Source organism: Saccoglossus kowalevskii, chromosome 2, assembly GCF_978046115.1.
Source record: "Saccoglossus kowalevskii chromosome 2, keSacKowa6.1, whole genome shotgun sequence".
NCBI lineage: Eukaryota > Metazoa > Hemichordata > Enteropneusta > Harrimaniidae > Saccoglossus > Saccoglossus kowalevskii.
Window position 1 is genome coordinate 47,269,172 of NC_140642.1, and position 18,654 is coordinate 47,287,825.

At 42.6% G+C, this 18,654-nt stretch overlaps 58 pseudogenes; all 58 read left to right on the forward strand.

The window, feature by feature from the left end:
* Positions 1 to 25: 25 nt before the first annotated feature.
* LOC146749257 (5S ribosomal RNA) lies at positions 26 to 145 on the forward strand (annotated as a pseudogene).
* A 96-nt stretch (positions 146 to 241) lies between these two features.
* On the forward strand, positions 242 to 361 carry LOC146749258 (5S ribosomal RNA; annotated as a pseudogene).
* A 305-nt stretch (positions 362 to 666) lies between these two features.
* LOC146749259 (5S ribosomal RNA) lies at positions 667 to 786 on the forward strand (annotated as a pseudogene).
* A 96-nt stretch (positions 787 to 882) lies between these two features.
* LOC146749260 (5S ribosomal RNA) lies at positions 883 to 1,002 on the forward strand (annotated as a pseudogene).
* Positions 1,003 to 1,098: 96 nt separating this feature from the next.
* LOC146749261 (5S ribosomal RNA) lies at positions 1,099 to 1,218 on the forward strand (annotated as a pseudogene).
* A 312-nt stretch (positions 1,219 to 1,530) lies between these two features.
* LOC146749262 (5S ribosomal RNA) lies at positions 1,531 to 1,650 on the forward strand (annotated as a pseudogene).
* A 96-nt stretch (positions 1,651 to 1,746) lies between these two features.
* LOC146749263 (5S ribosomal RNA) lies at positions 1,747 to 1,866 on the forward strand (annotated as a pseudogene).
* A 96-nt stretch (positions 1,867 to 1,962) lies between these two features.
* LOC146749264 (5S ribosomal RNA) lies at positions 1,963 to 2,082 on the forward strand (annotated as a pseudogene).
* Positions 2,083 to 2,395: 313 nt separating this feature from the next.
* On the forward strand, positions 2,396 to 2,515 carry LOC146749265 (5S ribosomal RNA; annotated as a pseudogene).
* A 96-nt stretch (positions 2,516 to 2,611) lies between these two features.
* LOC146749266 (5S ribosomal RNA) lies at positions 2,612 to 2,731 on the forward strand (annotated as a pseudogene).
* Positions 2,732 to 3,252: 521 nt separating this feature from the next.
* On the forward strand, positions 3,253 to 3,372 carry LOC146749267 (5S ribosomal RNA; annotated as a pseudogene).
* Positions 3,373 to 3,468: 96 nt separating this feature from the next.
* LOC146749268 (5S ribosomal RNA) lies at positions 3,469 to 3,588 on the forward strand (annotated as a pseudogene).
* A 96-nt stretch (positions 3,589 to 3,684) lies between these two features.
* Positions 3,685 to 3,804, forward strand: LOC146749269 (5S ribosomal RNA; annotated as a pseudogene).
* Positions 3,805 to 3,901: 97 nt separating this feature from the next.
* Positions 3,902 to 4,021, forward strand: LOC146749270 (5S ribosomal RNA; annotated as a pseudogene).
* A 96-nt stretch (positions 4,022 to 4,117) lies between these two features.
* LOC146749271 (5S ribosomal RNA) lies at positions 4,118 to 4,237 on the forward strand (annotated as a pseudogene).
* Positions 4,238 to 4,333: 96 nt separating this feature from the next.
* Positions 4,334 to 4,453, forward strand: LOC146749272 (5S ribosomal RNA; annotated as a pseudogene).
* A 96-nt stretch (positions 4,454 to 4,549) lies between these two features.
* On the forward strand, positions 4,550 to 4,669 carry LOC146749273 (5S ribosomal RNA; annotated as a pseudogene).
* A 96-nt stretch (positions 4,670 to 4,765) lies between these two features.
* Positions 4,766 to 4,885, forward strand: LOC146749274 (5S ribosomal RNA; annotated as a pseudogene).
* Positions 4,886 to 5,406: 521 nt separating this feature from the next.
* On the forward strand, positions 5,407 to 5,526 carry LOC146749275 (5S ribosomal RNA; annotated as a pseudogene).
* Positions 5,527 to 5,622: 96 nt separating this feature from the next.
* LOC146749276 (5S ribosomal RNA) lies at positions 5,623 to 5,742 on the forward strand (annotated as a pseudogene).
* Positions 5,743 to 5,838: 96 nt separating this feature from the next.
* On the forward strand, positions 5,839 to 5,958 carry LOC146749277 (5S ribosomal RNA; annotated as a pseudogene).
* Positions 5,959 to 6,270: 312 nt separating this feature from the next.
* LOC146749278 (5S ribosomal RNA) lies at positions 6,271 to 6,390 on the forward strand (annotated as a pseudogene).
* Positions 6,391 to 6,486: 96 nt separating this feature from the next.
* Positions 6,487 to 6,606, forward strand: LOC146749279 (5S ribosomal RNA; annotated as a pseudogene).
* Positions 6,607 to 6,702: 96 nt separating this feature from the next.
* On the forward strand, positions 6,703 to 6,822 carry LOC146749280 (5S ribosomal RNA; annotated as a pseudogene).
* A 97-nt stretch (positions 6,823 to 6,919) lies between these two features.
* LOC146749281 (5S ribosomal RNA) lies at positions 6,920 to 7,039 on the forward strand (annotated as a pseudogene).
* Positions 7,040 to 7,135: 96 nt separating this feature from the next.
* Positions 7,136 to 7,255, forward strand: LOC146749282 (5S ribosomal RNA; annotated as a pseudogene).
* Positions 7,256 to 7,567: 312 nt separating this feature from the next.
* Positions 7,568 to 7,687, forward strand: LOC146749283 (5S ribosomal RNA; annotated as a pseudogene).
* A 96-nt stretch (positions 7,688 to 7,783) lies between these two features.
* LOC146749284 (5S ribosomal RNA) lies at positions 7,784 to 7,903 on the forward strand (annotated as a pseudogene).
* Positions 7,904 to 7,999: 96 nt separating this feature from the next.
* Positions 8,000 to 8,119, forward strand: LOC146749285 (5S ribosomal RNA; annotated as a pseudogene).
* Positions 8,120 to 8,216: 97 nt separating this feature from the next.
* LOC146749286 (5S ribosomal RNA) lies at positions 8,217 to 8,336 on the forward strand (annotated as a pseudogene).
* A 96-nt stretch (positions 8,337 to 8,432) lies between these two features.
* Positions 8,433 to 8,552, forward strand: LOC146749287 (5S ribosomal RNA; annotated as a pseudogene).
* A 96-nt stretch (positions 8,553 to 8,648) lies between these two features.
* On the forward strand, positions 8,649 to 8,768 carry LOC146749288 (5S ribosomal RNA; annotated as a pseudogene).
* Positions 8,769 to 9,289: 521 nt separating this feature from the next.
* On the forward strand, positions 9,290 to 9,409 carry LOC146749289 (5S ribosomal RNA; annotated as a pseudogene).
* A 96-nt stretch (positions 9,410 to 9,505) lies between these two features.
* On the forward strand, positions 9,506 to 9,625 carry LOC146749290 (5S ribosomal RNA; annotated as a pseudogene).
* A 96-nt stretch (positions 9,626 to 9,721) lies between these two features.
* Positions 9,722 to 9,841, forward strand: LOC146749291 (5S ribosomal RNA; annotated as a pseudogene).
* A 312-nt stretch (positions 9,842 to 10,153) lies between these two features.
* On the forward strand, positions 10,154 to 10,273 carry LOC146749292 (5S ribosomal RNA; annotated as a pseudogene).
* A 96-nt stretch (positions 10,274 to 10,369) lies between these two features.
* Positions 10,370 to 10,489, forward strand: LOC146749293 (5S ribosomal RNA; annotated as a pseudogene).
* Positions 10,490 to 10,585: 96 nt separating this feature from the next.
* Positions 10,586 to 10,705, forward strand: LOC146749294 (5S ribosomal RNA; annotated as a pseudogene).
* A 97-nt stretch (positions 10,706 to 10,802) lies between these two features.
* On the forward strand, positions 10,803 to 10,922 carry LOC146749295 (5S ribosomal RNA; annotated as a pseudogene).
* A 96-nt stretch (positions 10,923 to 11,018) lies between these two features.
* LOC146749296 (5S ribosomal RNA) lies at positions 11,019 to 11,138 on the forward strand (annotated as a pseudogene).
* A 96-nt stretch (positions 11,139 to 11,234) lies between these two features.
* LOC146749297 (5S ribosomal RNA) lies at positions 11,235 to 11,354 on the forward strand (annotated as a pseudogene).
* A 528-nt stretch (positions 11,355 to 11,882) lies between these two features.
* LOC146749298 (5S ribosomal RNA) lies at positions 11,883 to 12,002 on the forward strand (annotated as a pseudogene).
* Positions 12,003 to 12,098: 96 nt separating this feature from the next.
* LOC146749299 (5S ribosomal RNA) lies at positions 12,099 to 12,218 on the forward strand (annotated as a pseudogene).
* Positions 12,219 to 14,831: 2,613 nt separating this feature from the next.
* LOC146749300 (5S ribosomal RNA) lies at positions 14,832 to 14,951 on the forward strand (annotated as a pseudogene).
* Positions 14,952 to 15,047: 96 nt separating this feature from the next.
* On the forward strand, positions 15,048 to 15,167 carry LOC146749301 (5S ribosomal RNA; annotated as a pseudogene).
* A 151-nt stretch (positions 15,168 to 15,318) lies between these two features.
* Positions 15,319 to 15,438, forward strand: LOC146749302 (5S ribosomal RNA; annotated as a pseudogene).
* Positions 15,439 to 15,534: 96 nt separating this feature from the next.
* On the forward strand, positions 15,535 to 15,654 carry LOC146749303 (5S ribosomal RNA; annotated as a pseudogene).
* A 96-nt stretch (positions 15,655 to 15,750) lies between these two features.
* On the forward strand, positions 15,751 to 15,870 carry LOC146749304 (5S ribosomal RNA; annotated as a pseudogene).
* Positions 15,871 to 15,966: 96 nt separating this feature from the next.
* Positions 15,967 to 16,086, forward strand: LOC146749305 (5S ribosomal RNA; annotated as a pseudogene).
* Positions 16,087 to 16,237: 151 nt separating this feature from the next.
* On the forward strand, positions 16,238 to 16,357 carry LOC146749306 (5S ribosomal RNA; annotated as a pseudogene).
* A 96-nt stretch (positions 16,358 to 16,453) lies between these two features.
* Positions 16,454 to 16,573, forward strand: LOC146749307 (5S ribosomal RNA; annotated as a pseudogene).
* A 96-nt stretch (positions 16,574 to 16,669) lies between these two features.
* Positions 16,670 to 16,789, forward strand: LOC146749308 (5S ribosomal RNA; annotated as a pseudogene).
* Positions 16,790 to 16,885: 96 nt separating this feature from the next.
* On the forward strand, positions 16,886 to 17,005 carry LOC146749309 (5S ribosomal RNA; annotated as a pseudogene).
* A 96-nt stretch (positions 17,006 to 17,101) lies between these two features.
* LOC146749310 (5S ribosomal RNA) lies at positions 17,102 to 17,221 on the forward strand (annotated as a pseudogene).
* A 96-nt stretch (positions 17,222 to 17,317) lies between these two features.
* Positions 17,318 to 17,437, forward strand: LOC146749311 (5S ribosomal RNA; annotated as a pseudogene).
* Positions 17,438 to 17,533: 96 nt separating this feature from the next.
* On the forward strand, positions 17,534 to 17,653 carry LOC146749312 (5S ribosomal RNA; annotated as a pseudogene).
* A 316-nt stretch (positions 17,654 to 17,969) lies between these two features.
* On the forward strand, positions 17,970 to 18,089 carry LOC146749313 (5S ribosomal RNA; annotated as a pseudogene).
* Positions 18,090 to 18,185: 96 nt separating this feature from the next.
* Positions 18,186 to 18,305, forward strand: LOC146749314 (5S ribosomal RNA; annotated as a pseudogene).
* The last annotated feature ends 349 nt before the right edge of the window (positions 18,306 to 18,654 follow it).

Below are 18,654 nucleotides of genomic sequence, written 5' to 3' on the forward strand. Positions count from 1 at the left end.
GAAATCCAATTCCGACACTTATTCAGCCTACTGCCAAACCATTGCAGAATACACCAGTTCTCGTTCGATCACTGAAGTTAAGCTGCATCGGGCGTGGTTAGTACTTGCAAGGGAGACCGGCTGGGAATACCACGTGCAGTAGGCTGATGAACATTTTTATTCCACCATACACACTAACTTTTTCCCGGGATTTGTTGCCTAGCCCAAGTATTAAATTACATCCAATTCTGACAAATATTCAGCCTACTGCCAAACCATTGCAGAATACACCAGTTCTCGTCCGATCACTGAAGTTAAGCTCCATCGGGCGTGGTTAGTACTTGCACGGGAGACAGGCTGGGAATACCACGTGCAGTAGGCTCATCAACATTTTTATTCCACATTACATACTAACATTTTCCCATGATTTTTTGCCTAGACGAAGCATTAAATGACATACAATTCGGACGAATATTCAGCCTACTGCCAAACCATTGCAGAATACACCAGTTCTCGTCCGATCAATGAAGTTAAGCTGCATCGGTCGTGGTTGCATGGGAGACCGGCCTGGAATACCATGTGCATTAGGCTCATCAACATTTTTATTCCACCATACATACTAACTTTTTTCCGGGATTTTTTGCCTAGCCGAAGTATTAAATTACATCCAATTCCGACGAATATTTAGCCTACTGCCAAACCATTGCAGAATTCAGCAGTTCTTGTCAGATCACTGAAGTTAAGCTGCATCGGGCGTGTTTAGTACTTGCATGGGAGACCTGCTGGGAATACCACGTGCAGTAGGCTTATCAACAATTTTACTTCACCATACATACTATCTTTTTCCCGTGATTTTTTGCCTAGCCGAAGCATTAATTGAAATCCAATTCCGACACTTATTCAGCCTACTGCCAAACCATTGCAGAATACACCAGTTCTCGTTCGATCACTGAAGTTAAGCTGCATCGGGCGTGGTTAGTACTTGCAAGGGAGACCGGCTGGGAATACCACGTGCAGTAGGCTGATGAACATTTTTATTCCACCATACACACTAACTTTTTCCCGGGATTTGTTGCCTAGCCCAAGTATTAAATTACATCCAATTCTGACAAATATTCAGCCTACTGCCAAACCATTGCAGAATACACCAGTTCTCGTCCGATCACTGAAGTTAAGCTCCATCGGGCGTGGTTAGTACTTGCACGGGAGACAGGCTGGGAATACCACGTGCAGTAGGCTCATCAACATTTTTATTCCACATTACATACTAACATTTTCCCATGATTTTTTGCCTAGACGAAGCATTAAATTACATACAATTCGGACGAATATTCAGCCTACGGCCAAACCATTGCAGAATACACCAGTTCTCGTCCGATAACTGAAGTTAAGGCGCATCGCGCGTGATTAGTTCTTTCACGGGAGACCGTCTGGGAATACCACGTTCAGTCGGCTCATCAACATTTCTATTCCACATTACATACTAACTTTTTCACATGATTTTTTGCCTAGACGAAGCATTAAATGACATACAATTCGGACGAATATTCAGCCTACAGCCAAACCATTGCAGAATACACCAGTTCTCATCCGATCACTGAAGTTAAGATGCATTGGGCGTGGTTAGTACTTGCATGGGAGACCGGCTGGGAATACCACGTGCATTAGGCTCATCAACATTTTTATTCCACCGTACATACTGACGTTTTCCCGGGATTATTTGCCTAGCCGAAGTATTAAATTACATCCAATTCCGACGAATATTCAGCCTACTGCCAAACCATTGCAGAATACACCAGTTCTCGTCCGATCTCTGAAGTTAATCTGCATCGGGCGTGGTTAATACTTGCATGGGAGACCGGCTTGGAATACCACGTGTAGTAGGCTTATCAACATTTTTATTCCACCGTACATGAAACATTTTCCCCGGGATTTTTTGCCTAGCCGAAGCGTTAAACGACATGCAATTCTGACGAATATTCAGCCTACTGTCATACCATTGCAGAACACACCAGTTCTCGTTCGATCACTGAATTTAAGCTGCATCGGGCGTGGTTAGTACTTGCATGGGAGACCGGCTGAGAATACCACGTGCAGTAGGCTCATCAACATTTTTATTCCACATTACATACTAACTTTTACCCATGATTTTTTTGCCTAGCCGTAGCATTAAATGACATCCAATTCCGACGAATATTCAGCCTCCTTCCAAACCATAGCCGAGTACACCAGTTCTCGTCTGATCACTGAAGTTAAGCTGCATCGGGCGTGGTTATTACTTGCATGGGAGGCCTGCTGGGAATACCACGTGCAGTAGGCTTATCAACATTTTTATTCCACCGTACATACTAACGTTTTCCCGGGATTATTTGCCTAGCCCAAGTATTAAATTACATCCAATTCTGACAAATATTCAGCCTACTGCCAAACCATTGCAGAATACACCAGTTCTCGTCCGATCACTGAAGTTAAGCTCCATCGGGCGTGGTTAGTACTTGCACGGGAGACAGGCTGGGAATACCACGTGCAGTAGGCTCATCAACATTTTTATTCCACATTACATACTAACTTTTTCCCATGATTATTTGTCTAGCCGTAGCATTAAATGACATCCAATTCCAACGAGTATTCAGCCTACTGCTAAACCATTGCAGAATACACCAGCTCTCGTCCGATCACTGAAGTTAAGCTGCATCAGGCGTGGTTAGTACTTGCATGGGAGACTGGCTGGAAATATCACATGCAGTAGGCTGATGAACATTTTTATTCCACCGTACTTACTAACTTTTTTCCATGATTTTTTGCCTAACCGAAGCATTAAATGACATCCAATCGCGACGAATATTCAGCCTACTGCCAAAACTATGCAGAATACATCAGTTCTCGTCCGATCACTGAAGTTAAGCCACATCCGGCATGGTTAGGACTTGCACGGGAGACCGGCTGGGAATACCACGTGCACTAGACCCATCAACATTTTTATTCCACATTACATTCTAAATTTTTCCCATGATTTTTTGCCCAGACGAAGCATTAAATGACATACAATTCGGACGAATATTCAGCCTACTGCCAAACCTTTTCAGAATACACCAGTTCTCGTCCGATCAATGAAGTTAAGCTGCATCGGTCGTGGTTGCATGGGAGACCGGCCTGGAATGCCATGTGCATTAGGCTCATCAACATTTTTATTCCACCATACATACTAACTTTTTTCCGGGATTTTTTGCCTAGCCGAAGTATTAAATTACATCCAATTCCGACGAATATTTAGCCTACTGCCAAACCATTGCAGAATACAGCAGTTCTTGTCAGATCACTGAAGTTAAGCTGCATCGGGCGTGTTTAGTACTTGCATGGGAGACCTGCTGGGAATACCACGTGCAGTAGGCTTATCAACAATTTTATTTCACCATACATACTATCATTTTCCCGTGATTTTTTGCCTAGCCGAAGCATTAATTGAAATCCAATTCCGACACTTATTCAGCCTACTGCCAAACCATTGCAGAATACACCAGTTCTCGTTCGGTCACTGAAGTTAAGCTGCATCGGGCGTGGTTAGTACTTGCAAGGGAGACCGGCTGGGAATACCACGTGCAGTAGGCTCATCAACATTTTTATTCCACCGTACATGCAACATTTTCCCAGGGATTTTTTGCCTAGCCGAAGCGTTAAACGACATGCAATTCTGACGAATATTCAGCCTTCTGTCAAACCATTGCGGAACCCACCAGTTCTCGTTCGATCACTGAATTTAAGCTGCATCGGGCGTGGTTAGTACTTGCATGGGAGACCGGCTGAGAATACCACGTGCAGTAGGCTCATCAACATTTTTATTCCACATTACATACTAACTTTTACCCATGATTTTTTTGCCTAGCCGTAGCATTAAATGACATCCAATTCCGACGAATATTCAGGCTACTGCCAAACCATTGCAGAATACACCAGTTCTCGTCCAATAACTGAAGTTAAGCTGTATCGGGCGTGGTTAGTTCTTGCATGGGAGACCGGCTGGGAATACCACGTGCAGTAGGCTCATCAACATTTTTATTCCACATTACATACTAACTTTTTCCCATGATTTTTTGAATAGACGAAGCATTAAATGACATACAATTCGGACGAATATTCAGCCTACTGCCAAACCATTGCAGAATACACCAGTTCTCGTCCGATCACTGAAGTTAAGCTGCATCGGGCGTGGTTATTACTTGCTTGGGAGGCCTGCTGGGAATACCACGTGCAGTAGGCTTATCAACATTTTTATTCCAACGTACATACTAACGTTTTCCCGTGATTTTTTGTTTAGCCGAAGTATTAAATTACATCCAATTCAGAAGAATATTCAGCCTCCTTCCAAACCATTGCAGAGTACACCAGTTCTTGTCCGATCACTGAAGTTAAGCTGCATCGGGCGTGGTTATTACTTGCATGGGAGGCCTGCTGGGAATACCACGTGCAGTAGGCTTATCAACATTTTTATTCCACCGTACATACTAACGTTTTCCCGGGATTTTTTGCCTAGCCCAAGTATTAAATTACATCCAATTCTGACAAATATTCAGCCTACTGCCAAACCATTGCAGAATACACCAGTTCTCATCCGATCACTGAAGTTAAGCTCCATCGGGCGTGGTTAGTACTTGCACGGGAGACAGGCTAGGAATACCACGTGCAGTAGGCTCATCAACATTTTTATTCCACATTACATACTAACATTTTCCCATGATTATTTGTCTAGCCGTAGCATTAAATGACATCCAATTCCGACGAGTATTCAGCCTACTGCTAAACCATTGCAGAATACACCAGCTCTCGTCCGATCACTGAAGTTAAGCTGCATCGGGCGTGGTTAGTACTTGCATGGGAGACTGGCTGGAAATATCACATGCAGTAGGCTGATGAACATTTTTATTCCACCGTACTTACTAACATTTTTCCATGATTTTTTGCCTAACCGAAGCATTAAATGACATCCAATCGCGACGAATATTCAGCCTACTGCCAAAACTATGCAGAATACATCAGTTCTCGTCCGATCACTGAAGTTAAGCCACATCGGGCATGGTTAGGACTTGCACGGGAGACCGGCTGGGAATACCACGTGCACTAGTCCCATCAACATTTTTATTCCACATTACATTCTAAATTTTTCCCATGATTTTTTGCCCAGACGAAGCATTAAATGACATACAATTCGGACGAATATTCAGCCTACTGCCAAACCTTTTCAGAATACACCAGTTCTCGTCCGATCAATGAAGTTAAGCTGCATCGGTCGTGGTTGCATGGGAGACCGGCCTGGAATACCATGTGCATTAGGCTCATCAACATTTTTATTCCACCATACATACTAACTTTTTTCCGGGATTTTTTGCCTAGCCGAAGTATTAAATTACATCCAATTCCGACAAATATTTAGCCTACTGCCAAACCATTGCAGAATACAGCAGTTCTTGTCAGATCACTGAAGTTAAGCTGCATCGGGCGTGTTTAGTACTTGCATGGGAGACCTGCTGGGAATACCACGTGCAGTAGGCTTATCAACAATTTTATTTCACCATACATACTATCATTTTCCCGTGATTTTTTGCCTAGCCGAAGCATTAATTGAAATACAATTCCGACACTTATTCAGCCTACTGCCAAACCATTGCAGAATACACCAGTTCTCGTTCGGTCACTGAAGTTAAGCTGCATCGGGCGTGGTTAGTACTTGCAAGGGAGACCGGCTGGCAATACCACGTGCAGTAGGCTGATGAACATTTTTATTCCACCATACACACTAACTTTTTCCCGGTATATGTTGCCTAGCCCAAGTATTAAATTACATCCAATTCTGACAAATATTCAGCCTACTGCCAAACCATTGCAGAATACACCAGTTCTCGTCCGATCACTGAAGTTAAGCTCCATCGGGCGTGGTTAGTACTTGCACGGGAGACAGGCTGGGAATACCACGTGCAGTAGGCTCATCAACATTTTTATTCCACATTACATACTAACTTTTTCCCATGATTTTTTGCCTAGACGAAGCATTCAATTACATACAATTCGGACGAATATTCAGCCTACGGCCAAACCATTGCAGAATACACCAGTTCTCGTCCGATCACTGAAGTTAAGGCGCATCGCGCGTGATTAGTTCTTGCACGGGAGACCGTCTGGGAATACCACGTTCAGTCGGCTCATCAACATTTCTATTCCACATTACATACTAACTTTTTCACATGATTTTTTGCCTAGACGAAGCATTAAATGACATACAATTCGGACGAATATTCAGCCTACAGCCAAACCATTGCAGAATACACCAGTTCTCATCCGATCACTGAAGTTATGCTGCATTGGGCGTGGTTAGTACTTGCATGGGAGACCGGCTGGGAATACCACGTGCATTAGACTCATCAACATTTTTATTCCACAGTACATACTGACGTTTTCCCGGGATTTTTTGCCTAGCCGAAGTATTAAATTACATCCAACTCCGACGAATATTCAGCCTACTGCCAAACCATTGCAGAATACACCAGTTCTCGTCCGATCTCTGAAGTTAATCTGCATCGGGCGTGGTTAATACTTGCATGGGATACCGGCTGGGAATACCACGTGTAGTAGGCTTATCAACATTTTTATTCCACCGTACATGCAACATTTTCCCCGGGATTTTTTGCCTAGCCGAAGCGTTAAACGACATGCAATTCTGACGAATATTCAGCCTACTGTCAAACCATTGCGGAACACACCAGTTCTCGTTCGATCACTGAATTTAAGCTGCATCGGGCGTGGTTAGTACTTGCATGGGAGACCGGCTGAGAATACCACGTGCAGTAGGCTCATCAACATTTTTATTCCACATTACATACTAACTTTTACCCATGATTTTTTTGCCTAGCCGTAGCATTAAATGACATCCAATTCCGACGAATATTCAGGCTACTGCCAAACCATTGCAGAATACACCAGTTCTCGTCCAATCACTGAAGTTAAGCTGTATTGGGCGTGGTTAGTTCTTGCATGGGAGACTGGCTGGGAATACCACGTGCAGTAGGCTCATCAACATTTTTATTCCACATTACATACTAACTTTTTCCCATGATTTTTTGCCTAGCCCAAGTATTAAATTACATCCAATTCTAACAAATATTCAGCCTACTGCTAAACCATTGCAGAATACACCAGTTCTCGTCCGATCACTGAAGTTAAGCTCCATCGGGCGTGGTTAGTACTTGCACGGGAGACAGGCTGGGAATACCACGTGCAGTAGGCTCATCAACATTTTTATTCCACATTACATACTAACTTTTTCCCATGATTTTTTGCCTAGACGAAGCATTCAATTACATACAATTCGGACGAATATTCAGCCTACGGCCAAACCATTGCAGAATACACCAGTTCTCGTCCGATCACTGAAGTTAAGGCGCATCGCGCGTGATTAGTTCTTGCACGGGAGACCGTCTGGGAATACCACGTTCAGTCGGCTCATCAACATTTCTATTCCACATTACATACTAACTTTATCACATGATTTTTTGCCTAGACGAAGCATTAAATGACATACAATTCGGACGAATATTCAGCCTACAGCCAAACCATTGCAGAATACACCAGTTCTCATCCGATCACTGAAGTTAAGCTGCATTGGGCGTGGTTAGTACTTGCATGGGAGACCGGCTGGGAATACCACGTGCATTAGGCTCATCAACACTTTTATTCCACCGTACATACTGACGTTTTCCCGGGATTTTTTGCCTAGCCGAAGTATTAAATTACATCCAATTCCGACGAATATTCAGCCTACTGCCAAACCATTGCAGAATACACCAGTTCTCGTCCGATCTCTGAAGTTAATCTGCATCGGGCGTGGTTAATACTTGCATGGGAGACCGGCTGGGAATACCACGTGTAGTAGGCTTATCAACATTTTTATTCCACCGTACATGCAACATTTTCCCCGGGATTTTATGCCTAGCCGAAGCGTTAAACGACATGCAATTCTGACGAATATTCAGCCTACTGTCAAACCATTGCGGAACACACCAGTTCTCGTTCGATCACTGAATTTAAGCTGCATCGGGCGTGGTTAGTACTTGCATGGGAGACCGGCTGAGAATACCACGTGCAGTAGGCTCATCAACATTTTTATTCCACATTACATACTAACATTTACCCATGATTTTTTTGCCTAGCCGTAGCATTAAATGACATCCAATTCCGACGAATTTTCAGGCTACTGCCAAACCATTGCAGAATACACCAGTTCTCGTCCAATCACTGAAGTTAAGCTGTATCGGGCGTGGTTAGTTCTTGCATGGGAGACCGGCTGGGAATACCACGTGCAGTAGGCTCATCAACATTTTTATTCCACATTACATACTAACTTTTTCCCATGATTTTTTGCCTAGCCCAAGTATTAAATTACATCCAATTCTGACAAATATTCAGCCTACTGCCAAACCATTGCAGAATACACCAGTTCTCGTCCGATCACTGAAGTTAAGCTCCATCGGGCGTGGTTAGTACTTGCACGGGAGACAGGCTGGGAATACCACGTGCAGTAGGCTCATCAACATTTTTATTCCACATTACATACTAACTTTTTCCCATGATTATTTGTCTAGCCGTAGCATTAAATGACCTCCAATTCCGACGAGTATTCAGCCTACTGCTAAACCATTGCAGAATACACCAGCTCTCGTCCGATCACTGAAGTTAAGCTGCATCGGGCGTGGTTAGTACTTGCATGGGAGACTGGCTGGAAATATCACATGCAGTAGGCTGATGAACATTTTTATTCCACCGTACTTACTAACTTTTTTCCATGATTTTTTGCCTAACCGATGCATTAAATGACATCCAATCGCGACGAATATTCAGCCTACTGCCAAAACTATGCAGAATACATCAGTTCTCGTCCGATCACTGAAGTTAAGCCACATCGGGCATGGTTAGGACTTGCACGGGAGACCGGCTGGGAATACCACGTGCACTAGTCCCATCAACATTTTTATTCCACATTACATTCTAAATTTTTCCCATGATTTTTTGCCCAGACGAAGCATTAAATGACATACAATTCGGACGAATATTCAGCCTACTGCCAAACCTTTTCAGAATACACCAGTTCTCGTCCGATCAATGAAGTTAAGCTGCATCGGTCGTGGTTGCATGGGAGACCGGCCTGGAATACCATGTGCATTAGGCTCATCAACATTTTTATTCCACCATACATACTAACTTTTTTCCGGGATTTTTTGCCTAGCCGAAGTATTAAATTACATCCAATTCCGACGAATATTTAGCCTACTGCAAAACCATTGCAGAATACAGCAGTTCTTGTCAGATCACTGAAGTTAAGCTGCATCAGGCGTGTTTAGTACTTGCATGGGAGACCTGCTGGGAATACCACGTGCAGTAGGCTTATCAACAATTTTATTTCACCATACATACTATCATTTTCCCGTGATTTTTTGCCTAGCCGAAGCATTAATTGAAATCCAATTCCGACACTTATTCAGCCTACTGCCAAACCATTGCAGAATACACCAGTTCTCGTTCGGTCACTGAAGTTAAGCTGCATCGGGCGTGGTTAGTACTTGCAAGGGAGACCGGCTGGGAATACCACGTGCAGTAGGCTGATGAACATTTTTATTCCACCATACACACTAACTTTTTCCCGGGATTTGTTGCCTAGCCCAAGTATTAAATTACATCCAATTCTGACAAATATTCAGCCTACTGCCAAACCATTGCAGAATACACCAGTTCTCGTCCGATCACTGAAGTTAAGCTCCATCGGGCGTGGTTAGTACTTGCACGGGAGACAGGCTGGGAATACCACGTGCAGTAGGCTCATCAACATTTTTATTCCACATTACATACTAACTTTTTCCCATGATTTTTTGCCTAGACGAAGCATTCAATTACATACAATTCGGACGAATATTCAGCCTACGGCCAAACCATTGCAGAATACACCAGTTCTCGTCCGATCACTGAAGTTAAGGCGCATCGCGCGTGATTAGTTCTTGCACGGGAGACCGTCTGGGAATACCACGTTCAGTCGGCTCATCAACATTTCTATTCCACATTACATACTAACTTTTTCACATGATTTTTTGCCTAGACGAAGCATTAAATGACATACAATTCGGACGAATATTCAGCCTACAGCCAAACTATTGCAGAATACACCAGTTCTCATCCGATCACTGAAGTTAAGCTGCATTGGACGTGGTTAGTACTTGCATGGGAGACCGGCTGGGAATACCACGTGCATTAGGCTCATCAACATTTTTATTCCACCGTACATACTGACGTTTTCTCGGGATTTTTTGCCTAGCCGAAGTATTAAATTACATCCAATTCCGACGAATATTCAGCCTACTGCCAAACCATTGCAGAATACACCAGTTCTCGTCCGATCTCTGAAGTTAATCTGCATCGGGCGTGGTTAATACTTGCATGGGAGACCTGCTGGGAATACCACGTGTAGTAGGCTTATCAACATTTTTATTCCACCGTACATGCAACATTTTCCCCGGGATTTTTTGCCTAGCCGAATCGTTAAACGACATGCAATTCTGACGAATATTCAGCCTACTGTCAAACCATTGCGGAACACACCAGTTCTCGTTCGATCACTGAATTTAAGCTGCATCGGGCGTGGTTAGTACATGCATGGGAGACCGGCTGAGAATACCACGTGCAGTAGGCTCATCAACATTTTTATTCCACATTACATACTAACTTTTACCCATGATTTTTTTGCCTAGCCGTAGCATTAAATGACATCCAATTCCGACGAATATTCAGGCTACTGCCAAACCATTGCAGAATACACCAGTTCTCGTCCAATCACTGAAGTTAAGCTGTATCGGGCGTGGTTAGTTCTTGCTTGGGAGGCCTGCTGGGAATACCACGTGCAGTAGGCTTATCAACATTTTTATTCCAACGTACATACTAACGTTTTCCCGTGATTTTTTGTTTAGCCGAAGTATTAAATTACATCCAATTCAGACGAATATTCAGCCTCCTTCCAAACCATTGCAGAGTACACCAGTTCTCGTCCGATCACTGAAGTTAAGCTGCATCGGGCGTGGTTATTACTTGCATGGGAGGCCTGCTGGGAATACCACGTGCAGTAGGCTTATCAACATTTTTATTCCACCGTACATACTAACGTTTTCCCGGGATTTTTTGCCTAGCCCAAGTATTAAATTACATCCATTTCTGACAAATATTCAGCCTACTGCCAAACCATTGCAGAATACACCAGTTCTCGTCCGATCACTATAGTTAAGCTCCATCGGGCGTGGTTAGTACTTGCACGGGAGACAGGCTGGGAATACCACGTGCAGTAGGCTCATCAACATTTTTATTCCACATTACATACTAACTTTTTCCCATGATTATTTGTCTAGCCGTAGCATTAAATGACATCCAATTCCGACGAGTATTCAGCCTACTGCTAAACCATTGCAGAATACACCAGCTCTCGTCCGATCACTGAAGTTAAGCTGCATCGGGCGTTGTTAGTACTTGCATGGGAGACTGGCTGGAAATATCACATGCAGTAGGCTGATGAACATTTTTATTCCACCGTACTTACTAACTTTTTTCCATGATTTTTTGCCTAACCGAAGCATTAAATGACATCCAATCGCGACGAATATTCAGCCTACTGCCAAAACTATGCAGAATACATCAGTTCTCGTCCGATCACTGAAGTTAAGCCACATCGGGCATGGTTAGGACTTGCACGGGAGACCGGCTGGGAATACCACGTGCACTAGTCCCATCAACATTTTTATTCCACATTACATTCTAAATTTTTCCCATGATTTTTTGCCTAGACGAAGCATTAAATGACATACAATTCGGACGAATATTCAGCCTACTGCCAAACCTTTTCAGAATACACCAGTTCTCGTCCGATCACTGAAGTTAAGCTGCATCGGGCGTGGTTAGTACTTGCATGGGAGACAGGCTGGGAATAACACGTGCATTTGGCTCATCAACATTTTTATTCCACCGTACATACTAACGTTTTCCCGGGATTTTTTGCCTAGCCGAAGTATTAAATTACATCCAATTCCGACGAATATTCAGCCTACTGCCAAACCATTGCAGAATACACCAGTTTTCGTCCGATCTCTGAAGTTAAGCTGCATCGGGCATGGTTAGTACTTGCTTGGGAGACCGGCTGAGAATACCACGTGCAGTAGGCTCATCAACATTTTTATTCCACATTACATACTAACTTTTACCCATGATTTTTAGACTAGCCGTAGCTGTAAATGACATCCAATTCCGACGAATATTCAGCCTACTGCCAAATCATTGCAGAATACACCAGTTCTCATCCGAACCCTTTCCAGTATCTCGTAGTGTCCGCCAAGGCTGCCCTCTGTCGGCGATGCTCTATGTTTTATCGATTGAGCCTCTCAATATTTTAATCAATTCTAATCACCTTATAAAAGGCATTTCAATACCAAACACAAACACGTCATCTCTTATGTATCAGCATGCTGATGATACGACGCTCACATTGGCGGGTGATGACTCAATTTTAGAATGTCTAACAGCTTTTGAGAGTTACGGTAAAATTTCAGGTGCAAAAATCAACACCAACAAAACTGAAATACTGTGGATTGGCAGCAACAGAGGGCGCACTGATACTCCGATACCTGCAATTTACAGTCAAGACAAAATTAGCATACTCGGTGTCAACATCGGTAATAGTAACGACATTATTTTAGAGTCAAACTGGAAGAGAAAAATTGACAAAGCAGAAAATGTGTTAAATCAATGGAAACGTAGACGTCTGTCTCTGCGAGGTAAACTGATTGTTATTAACAGTCTAGTTGCGTCGTCATTTTATTACCTACTATTCGTTACGCCAATCTCAGATAATTTGTTAAGCAGGTTTAAGAACATTATCACTTCATTCATTTGGGACAATAACAGTCACCTTGTTAAGTACGACGTTATTACCAGCACAGTGAGGAATGGCGGTCTCAATCTGATTGATCTTAAAACAAAAAGAGACGCCTTTCGATTAAAATGGATCAAAAAATTAATAAATCCTGATTATGTACACAAATTTAAGTACATCATGACTTATTTTATTAACAAATACCAAAATCTTAATCTCGGCTTCGACACTTTCAAATGTGAAATTGAAATTAGGAAATTAACGAACCTTCCTCTTTTTTATCAGGAACTCTTCGTAGCCTGGAACAAAATATCTAGTTTCATTGACACACGTCCACGTTCTCTGATTGACATACATCAACAGCCACTTTTCTGCAATAAATTCATCATTAAAAATGAAAGTACGCTATTTTACCGCAATTATATTAACGCTGGTATAACACGCATTAAGGATATTCTATACGAAGTTGTGCCAGGGTTTCTAACTGAGGGCGCAGTCACTGAATTATTAGAAGCCCATAGACCCGGTTGTGTAAGCAGGCAATTAAAGACCTTGATAAGCTGTATTCCATTTGGTTGGGTGAAATCAATAATGAAAGGAATCCCTCATAAGAGCGACACAACCTCCTGTATTAGAGTATTATTGGATAAGACTGATTGTCTCTTCACCAGTCTAAGTACGAAACAACTAACAGAGATTGTTCAAACTATAAAACAAGTAGAGCCACCCAGCGTTACACACTGGAATCGTATTTTTCCTGATTTCTATTATTCCGACATGTGGGAAGGAATATACAGTGGTTTTAAAGAAAATTTTCTGGGCGACATAGACTATAAAATATCCCATAATGCAATTTTCACAAACGATAGACTGTTGAAGATGAAGTTTACTGAAAGTGCCTTATGCGACTTCTGTAATTTTAATGTAGAAAATGTATACCATATGATAGCCTTGTGTTATTCTGTTAAACAACTTTGGGAGTTTGTGTTCGAATTAATATACATAATAGAGAATCGTTCAATTATACAAACAGAACTGAAACGTTCGTATACCATTTTTGGATATTTCGAACCTACAAGTGAGCAGAAAAAAGAGTTAATCAACTATCTCTTATCTCTTGCACGTTATGTAATAGTATATCGTCGACGTCAATTCAAACAATCAAAACATCACGTGAACCTTTTGGAAACATATAAATACAAACTAAAATTTAAAATGAATACATATTTCAAAATTTGTAAATACAGATTTCACATCACCGCCTTCAAACAAAGATTCATGAATCTTGTAAGGGTTGACGGTGATACTTTCCAAACAAACTTTTGAGAGATTAAGTACGATTTCCAAATCTGTATAACTATATCTGCATTCATATATTTATAGTATGAATTCAACATTGTGGTATAAACTTTGTTAAGCATTTACTCAATGTAATTTTGTTCATGTAAATATTTTTAACAAGGCGAGCTAGTGGGCTCGTCTTTTAATAAAAAAAAAAAAAAACAGTTCTCATCCCATCACTGAAGTTAAGCTGCATTGGGCGTGGTTAGTACTTGCATGGGAGACTGGCTGGGAATACCACGTGCAGTAGGCTTATCAACATTTTTATTCCACCGCACATACCAAATTTTTCCCGGGATTTGTTGCCTAGCCAAAGCATTAAACCACAGGCAATTCTGACGAATATTCAGTCTACTGTCAAACCATAGCAGAACACACCAGTTCTCGTCCAATCACTGAATTTAAGCTGCATTGGGCGTGGTTATTACTTGCATGTGAGACCGGCTGGGAATACCACGTGCAGTAGGCTCATCGACATTTTTATTCCACCGTACATACTAACTTTTTCCCGGGATTTTTTGCCTGGCCGAAGTATTAAATTACATCCAATTCCGACGAATATTCAGCCTACTGCCAAACCTTTGCAGAATACACCAGTTCTCGTCCGATCACTGAAGATAAGCTGCATCGGGCGTGGTTAGTACTTGCATGGGAGACTGGCTGGGAATAACACGTGCATTTGGCTCATCAACATTTTTATTCCACCGTACATACTAACGTTTTCCCGGGATTTTTTGCCTAGCCGAAGTAATAAATTACATCCAATTCCGACGAATATTCAGCCTACTGCCAAACCATAGCAGAATACACCAGTTCTCGTCCGATCTCTGAAGTTAAGCTGCATCGGGCGTGGTTAGTACTTGCTTGGGAGACCGGCTGAGAATACCAAGTGCAGTAGTCTCATCAACATTTTTATTCCACATTACATACTAACTTTTACCCGGGATTTGTTGCCTAGCCGAAGTATTAAATTACATCCAACTCCGACGATTATTCAGCCTACTGCCAAACCAATGCAGTATTAAATTACATCCAATTCCGAGGAATATTCAGCCTACTGCCAAACCATTGCAGAGTACACCAGTTCGCGTTCGATCACTGAAGTTAAGCTGCATCGGGCGTGGTTAGTACTTGCATGGGAGACCTGCTGGGAATGCCACATGCAATAGGCTTATCAACATTTTTATTCCACCGTACATACTATCTTTTTCCCTTGATTATTTGCCTAGCCGAAACATTAATTGAAATCCAATTCCGACGAATATTCAGCCTACTGCCAAACCATTGCAGAATACACCAGTTCTCGTCCGATCACTGAAGTTAAGCCGCATCGGGCATGGTTAGGACTTGCACGGGAGACCGGCTGGGAATACCACGTGCAGTCGACTCATCAACATTTTTATTCCACCGTATATACTAACGTTTTCCCGGGATTTTTTGCCTAGCCGAAGTATTAAATTACATCCAATTCCGACGAATATTCAGCCTACTGCCAAACCATTGCAGAATACACCAGTTCTCGTCCAATCACTGAAGTTAAGCTGCATTGGGCGTGTTTAGTACTTGCATGGGAGACCGGCTGGGAATACCATGTGCAGTAGGCTTATCAACATTTTTATTCCACCGTACATACCAAATTTTTCCCCGGATTTTTTGCCTAGACGAAACATTAAATGACATACAATTCGGACGAATATTCAGCCTCCTGTCAAACCATTGCAGAATACACCAGTTCTCATCCGATCACTGAAGTTAAGCTGCATCTGGTGTGGTTAGTACTTGCATGGGAGACTGGCTGGGAATACCACGTGCAGTCGACTCATCAACATTTTTATTCCACCGTATATACTAACGTTTTCCCGGGTTTTTTTGCCTAGCCGAAGTATTAAATTACATCCAACTCCGACGATTATTCAGCCTACTGCCAAACCAATGCAGTATTAAATTACATCCAATTCCGAGGAATATTCAGCCTACTGCCAAACCATTGCAGAGTACACCAGTTCGCGTCCGATCACTGAAGTTAAGCTGCATCGGGCGTGGTTAGTACTTGCACGGGAGACCTGCTGGGAATGCCACGTGCAATAGGCTTATCAACATTTTTTTTCCACCGTACATACTATCTTTTTCCCTTGATTATTTGCCTAGCCGAAACATTAATTGAAATCCAATTCCGACGAATATTCAGCCTACTGCCAAACCATTGCAGAATACACCAGTTCTCGTCCGATCACTGAAGTTAAGCCGCATCGGGCATGGTTAGGACTTGCACGGGAGACCGGCTGGGAATACCACGTGCAGTAGGCCCATCAACATTTTTATTCCACATTACATTCTAATTTTTTCCCATGATTTTTTGCCCAGACGAAGCATTAAATGACATACAATTCGGACGAATATTCAGCCTACTGCCAAACCATTGCAGAATACACCAGTTCTCGTCCGACCACTGAAGTTAAGCTGCATTGGGCGTGTTTAGTACTTGCATGGGAGACTGGCTGGGAATACCATGTGCAGTAGGCTTATCAACATTTTTATTCCACCGTACATACCAAATTTTTCCCGGGATTTTTTGCCTAGACGAAACATTAAATGACATACAATTCGGACGAATATTCAGCCTCCTGTCAAACCATTGCAGAATACACCAGTTCTCATCCGATCACTGAAGTTAAGCTGCATCTGGTGTGGTTAGTACTTGCATGGGAGACTGGCTGGGAATACCACGTGCAGTCGACTCATCAACATTTTTATTCCACCGTATATACTAACGTTTTCCCGGGATTTTTTGCCTAGCCGAAGTATTAAATTACATCCAATTCCGACGAATATTCAGACTACTGCCAAACCATTGCAGAATACACCAGGTCTCGTCCAATCACTGAAGTTAAGCTGTATCGGGCGTGGTTAGTACTTGCATGGGAGACCGGCTGGGAATACCACGATCAGTAGGCTTATCAACATTTTTATTCCACCGTACATACGAACTTTTTCCCGGGATTTGTTGCCTAGCCGAAGTATTAAATTACATCCAATTCCGACAAATATTCATCCTACTGCCAAACCATTGTAGAATACACCAGTTCTCGTCCGATCACTGAAGTTAATCTGCATCGGGCATGGTTAGTACTTACATGGGAGACCGGCTGGGAATACCACGAGCAGTAGGCTTATCAACATTTTTATTCCACCGTACATACAAACTTTTTCCCGGGATTTGTTGCTTAGCCGAAGTATTAAATTACATCCAATTCCGACGAATATTCATCCTACTGCCAAACCATTGTAGAATACACCAGTTCTCGTCCGATCACAGAAGTTAAGCTGCATCGGGCGTGGTTAGTACTTGCATGGGAGACCTGCTGGGAATACCACATGCAGTAGGCTTATCAACATTTTTATTCCACCGTACATACTATCTTTTTTCCCCCCGTGATATTTTTCCTAGCCGAAGCATTAATTGAAATCCAATTCCAACAAATATTCAGCCTACTGCCAAACCATTGCAGAATACACCAGTTCTCGTCCGATCACTGAAGTTAAGGCGCATCGCGCGTGATTAGTTCTTGCACGGGAGACCGTCTGGGAATACCACGTTCAGTCGGCTCATCAACATTTTTATTCCACATTACATACTAACTTTTTCACATGATTTTTTGCCTAGACGAAGCATTAAATGACATACAATTCGGACGAATATTCAGCCTACAGCCAATCCATTGCAGAATACACCAGTTCTCATCCGATCACTGAAGTTAAGCTGTATCGGGCGTGGTTAGTACTTACATGGGAGACCGGCTGGGAATACCACGAGCAGTAGGCTTATCAACATTTTTATTCCACCGTACATACAAACTTTTTCCCGGGATTTGTTGCTTAGCCGAAGTATTAAATTACATCCAATTCCGACGAATATTCATCCTACTGCCAAACCATTGTAGAATACACCAGTTCTCGTCCGATCACAGAAGTTAAGCTGCATCGGGCGTGGTTAGTACTTGCATGGGAGACCTGCTGGGAATACCACATGCAGTAGGCTTATCAACATTTTTATTCCACCGTACATACTATCTTTTTCCCCCCGTGATTTTTTTCCTAGCCGAAGCATTAATTGAAATCCAATTCCAACAAATATTCAGCCTACTGCCAAACCATTGCAGAATACACCAGTTCTCGTCCGATCACTGAAGTTAAGGCGCATCGCGCGTGCTTAGTTCTTGCACGGGAGACCAACAAATATTCACCAGTTCTCGTCCGATCACTGAAGTTAAGCTGCATCGGGGGTGGTTATTACTTGCATGGGAGGCCTGCTGGGAAAACCACGTGCAGTAGGCTTATCAACATTTTTATTCCACCGTACATACTAACGTTTTCCCGGGATTTTTTGT